A 5345-nucleotide genomic window follows, 5' to 3' on the forward strand; every position below is an offset into this window, starting at 1 on the left:
ATGTGCCTAACGAAGAAACTGTTATAGTCTTGGTTATAGTGAAAATGCACGCCAGCAAATAACAATAAGTATTAGGAACTGTAGCCTTTTCAGAAGTAGATTTTTGTTAAAAAGTTATTAAGTTGCATGACCAAAAAAATTCACAAAATGTTAACAGGCTCTCCTGTAAGTATATTTTAGTGACCCCTGGAATCTCTGCTAACTGGGCATAGAATAACTTTTTGCTGTTTCTTGTTCAAAGCAGACTGAATACAAGAAGCTCAATGTTCTTGTGAAATACCTAACTTTCTCTTCATCATCTGTAAACTCCCTTCACTTAATAATTTTAATATTCCATCATGGGCATACATTTAGACATATAAAAATAAATACACAGGGACTTCCCTGGTGGCACAATGGTTAAGAATCTGCCTGCCAATGCAGGGGACACGGGTTCAATCCCTGGTCTGGGAAGATCCCACATGCCGCAGAGCAACTAAGCCCGTGCACCACAACTACTGAGCCCATGCGCCACAACTACTGAAGCCTGCACACCTAGAGCCCCAGCTCCGCAACAAGAGAAGCCACCGCAATGAGAAGCCCGCACACCGCATCGAAGAGTAGCCCCCTCACAGCAACTAAAGAAAGCCCACGTGCAGCAACGAAGACCCAACGCAGCCAAAATTAAATTTTTAAAAAATCTTTAAAAAATAAATAAATAAATATACAGTTAAATGGCAAATACGAAGCTTTTAATTTTAACTTTAAAACCTATTGATCTTAACGGAATAATATGACAATGTTTATCCACATTAAATTTATCGTCTTAATAAAACTGTAACATTCTTTTTGAAGAATAGATGAAATATATCCTTTATCTTGTACCCACATCTATATCTCTTTCAATGACTGTACAGCCACAACTGCTATGCATATTAGCTCCAACTTCAACCAAAGTTACCAACTTCTGCTCTCTCAAAGGCCCAGAGGAAACTAGGTGATGGGTAACTAAGAAGGATCTATTATACACAAGCACCTTAGCAGAAAAGCAAGGCCCAGGGAAGGTGACTTGTGCCCCACAAGCCGTATTACACATCCATTTTGCATTTTTTAAAGTGGCAAAAATGAATACATGAACTAACACAGCCCAGATTTTTGCTTTCTTAGTCAGTCTTGTTCCATCCAAAACTCCACCCACTTCCACCTCACACCAGGTTATTTTGAAGCAAACCCCAGGCATATCATTTCACCTGTAAATATTTCAGTGTGGATCTTTAAAAAATAAAGACTCTTTTTAGGCTGTAAACATGACCATAACACAATTATCAGATGCAAAAATTACCAATAATTCCTTAATATCATCAAATATCCAACATCCAAATATCCATCAAATATCCAATCAGCATCCACATTTCCCCAATTACCTTGTAAATATTTTCAGCTTCTTTATTTGACTTGGGATCCAAATAAGACACATTGCAGCCGAGTGATATGTCTTTTAAATCAACTTTAATCTATAGGTTTCTCTGCCATGCTTTTTTTTTCCCTTGCAATATTTTGTTAAAGGTAGCAGGTTGATTGTCTGTAGAATTTCCCATAAACTGAGTTTGCTGACTGTATCCCTACGGTGTCATTTAACTTGTTCTCTATCCCTTATGTTTTCTGTAAATTGTTAGTTGCATCTAAAGGTTTAATCAGATTCCAGTTCAATGTAGGTGATTTTGGGTTTTGGTTTTACAAGATGTGTAGTAAGGAACTTAATCTTGTCCCAAAGGAATCCAGCTTTTGGTTCCTGAAAGGCAATCTCTAAGCTCTTGCAATATCATCCCTGATAAAAAAATGTTTTTGTTTGCCTGGGGGCCTTGGGTCACACATAATTGGCTCAACTTTGGAGGGCCTGGAGACTGAGAAGTCACACGGCCAGTCAAAACTCTGCAGAGGAAGGTTCAGGTGAGCTTCCCCGATTAGCAATAATCTGGGCATATTGTCACACATCGATTCTGGGAAAGTTACAGTGTCCACAGCTCTATGAGGAGAAGACAACTGGAACATTCATATTTGGAACTTTCCTGGCCTCTGTCCTATGCACCTTTTTCCTTGATTACTTTTAATCTGTATCCTTTTGGTATAATAAACCATAATGGTTAGTATAACAGCTTTCAGTGAGTTTTGTGAGTCCTTGTAGAGAATTATCAAAACTAAGGGTGCTTTTGGAAATTCCCAACTTGCGATTGATGTTAGAGGTGTGAACTGTCTTAAGGACTGCCCCCTAAACTTCCCACAAGACCACTACAGAGTGGTCAGCCATTGATGACCATGGCTTAATGCCATTAAATCTTCAGGGACTGCCAAATGGTGATGTTTTATTTCTATCATCTCTGTATTCGTTTTCCCCTCATCATATATCTAAATCATATAAAGATAGATATAGATATCTATAGCTACCTATAGATATCTATATAGATATCTGATATATATTATACAGGAATAACAGGAAAAATACTTAATTATTTTCTTCATCAGTTTTCAAATCAATGAGGTAATTCCTTGCATCTTCCATCCAAAGTGTCAATGACTTGGGTTTTTCATGTCTTTATGTCATGAATGTAAGCATCAATTCATTGAGTGATTATCATTATTGATACTCATAATCTGACCATCTTTAACCAGTCTGGGTGCTAGGAGTGCTCATTGCTCTGAGCCCTGGGCCTGTTTCTAGGCCTTTTCAGTGGACAGAACTAGGAAAAATTTTTTCATACATATTATTCATTCATACTGATACTTCCAATTCAAAATTAGAACTACACGTATAATCCTTCTATTTTTGTACAAGTTTGGAAACTCATGGACCCTATCAGAGTTCCTGAAAGCTATCTGATTAAGACTTTTTTAAATTTCATTAAGTTTACACTTCGTGGGGGGTTACAAAAAATAAAGGGAAAACTTTTCAGGAAAGTGTTCAAAAATACCCAAGACATTCGAATGAGAAGGAAACTTAGGGATCATCTAGCGACCAAAAAACTCTCATTTATAAATGAGGAAATGGGGGCCTAGCAAAGTTCAATGAACTTGCGCCAAGTTTCAGAGCTACTTAGTGCCCAGGGCAGAACTAGGACCAGGCCACCTGACTCCTAATATTATTGTTCCTTTTTTTCTGACTGTTATCCCTAGGGTTACCACTCTCATGTTGCAGAACTGAAAAATAGAGCAGAGAGGAACAGAAAGGAATATGGAGCTCAGTTATGATTTCATAGTGCCTTGGAGGAACCGAGAACTCAGAGCACAGACCTGCACGAAGGAAGCACTACTTACCCACCTTCAGTAGAAAATGTTCGTTTGGTTGTTCTTCCAAAACACTTTTAGGTTGTGCTATGTCCTCTCTCCTTCCCTTTTGCCAATAGCCAAGCAGCCTCATACTAGGTTGGCCAAGGTAGGGCCATCTCAGCAGAGTAGAAGAGTTTTAGCCAGCCCACTCAGGAACAGAATTAATGACATGGTCTCATTAGTGCCACACACAAAAAGAATCCATCAACCTGGCGACTTGGTGTAATGCCTCACTCCTCTTCAAATGAAGGATTTTAAAAGGATTTACCGGTTTGCAAGGCAGAAATAGAGACACAGATGTAGAGAACAAACAAACGTATGGACACCAAGGGGGGAAAGTGGTGGGGGTGGTGGTGGGATGAACTGGGAGATTGGGATTGACATGTATACACTAATATGTATAAAATGGAGAACTAATAAGAACCTGCTGTATTCTTAAATAAAAATAAGTTAAATTAAATTAAATAACAAAAACAAAAAAAGAAAAACAAAAGAAAAAGAAAAGGATTTTGTCAGTCCCTCCCCAGGCATACTAATCTTGTCCAACTGTCAACTGCTTGTTATCTCTTTCAGTGCTTCTTAAACCTTTCCACTGAAGAACTGAGAGAGAAGAGTGCCAGCTGCACACAGCACAACACACACACACACACGCACGCACGCACACACGCACACAGGGGCACTCGTATGTGTAAATGCACAGCCCTGGGAAAGTGGCCCAACACAATCTTTGGGAAATAAACATTCTCCAAAGTACTATGTCTATCTTATTTGTTTAAATCTCACACCTACTCTGTTTTTCATATATAACTTAAAACTTTAAAAAATAAATAAAAACTTAAAAGGGAAAATTTATATTCCAGAAGATGCAGTATATTTAAGAAAGACTTTAAGAAATCCCTCTGCCTCCTCAATCATGGCTTGTCTCTTACATCCCCATTTGAAAAACCCCTACTTGAGAAACTTATATAATAAATTTTTATTGCTCCGAGGTAGAATTCATACTCTTAAAGGTAATTTAATATTTTTTTAATTTGCATTTTTCTGCTCACTCAATCAATATTTATAGCGTATCTACTATTTTTCTTGCTCTTATTTTAGTAAAATCACTAATTAAGGTGTTATAATGAAGACACTCACATGATTTGTGCTTTCCTGACAATAATGATATAAAAGTAAAATGTAAGTGTACTCAAACTGTACAAAATGTTACTATATTTTCATCATAAGGGTAAACTAAATGTAAAAAAAGTGTAAAATTATTTTTCATATAATGTCAAAGTTATGTCTCTTCTAAAATATTCAAAAACATCTATTAAAATTAAAAGGGAAAGCATAAATTAAAATTAACAAATGTCAACATTTTAAATTAAATATTTTAAATTTAATTTTTGAAAATTTAATTAAATGTTACTAAAAGGTTTATAAAAATAAAATGATTCTTCTTTCAGAATTTACTGTCCTTCTCGTTGCCAATGCAAAGAATTGGTATCATGCTTCATAAACATTTTAATTAGAACTTCGTATATACAATTTAAGAGGGATATGAATTACTTAATGTTGCAAAATATTCTTCAGCCACCATGTGCAAGAGTTGTGAAATCACCCTAAATTTGTGAACACAAAAGAAGTAAGACAAGTGTACAGTCAGCGGTATTGGAGACCAATAATTGGGATATGGGAAAATGTAGTCATTCTTATTGAAAGAGAAGTTTGAAGAATTGATTAATTTGTCTTTCCTCTTATCCAAGCACTTCCATCACCCAATGCTCCCCAGACTTCCCAGCACTGTGGGACCCTGTCTTTGCAAACAGCACGACCCACAAACCTTCCCAGCATTCCGAGGCAGCCAGCAAGAGATGTGGGAAAAACTTCTCCTGGGGGTTAAACAGTGTTGGTTATAAAAGTGGATATTTAGGCTTATGGCCGTGCTATGTAAATGCTGAATGCCCAAGTGAGGGGGGCCCGTGTGCTGTTTAATACTCTGTGGTGGGGCGGGGGAGTTCTGACATGCAAGGCCCTCTAAAGCCAGGGCAGGCCTCGCT

The sequence above is a fragment of the Balaenoptera musculus genome, chromosome 8 (genome assembly GCF_009873245.2).
Source record: "Balaenoptera musculus isolate JJ_BM4_2016_0621 chromosome 8, mBalMus1.pri.v3, whole genome shotgun sequence".
In the NCBI taxonomy this organism is placed as follows: domain Eukaryota; kingdom Metazoa; phylum Chordata; class Mammalia; order Artiodactyla; family Balaenopteridae; genus Balaenoptera; species Balaenoptera musculus.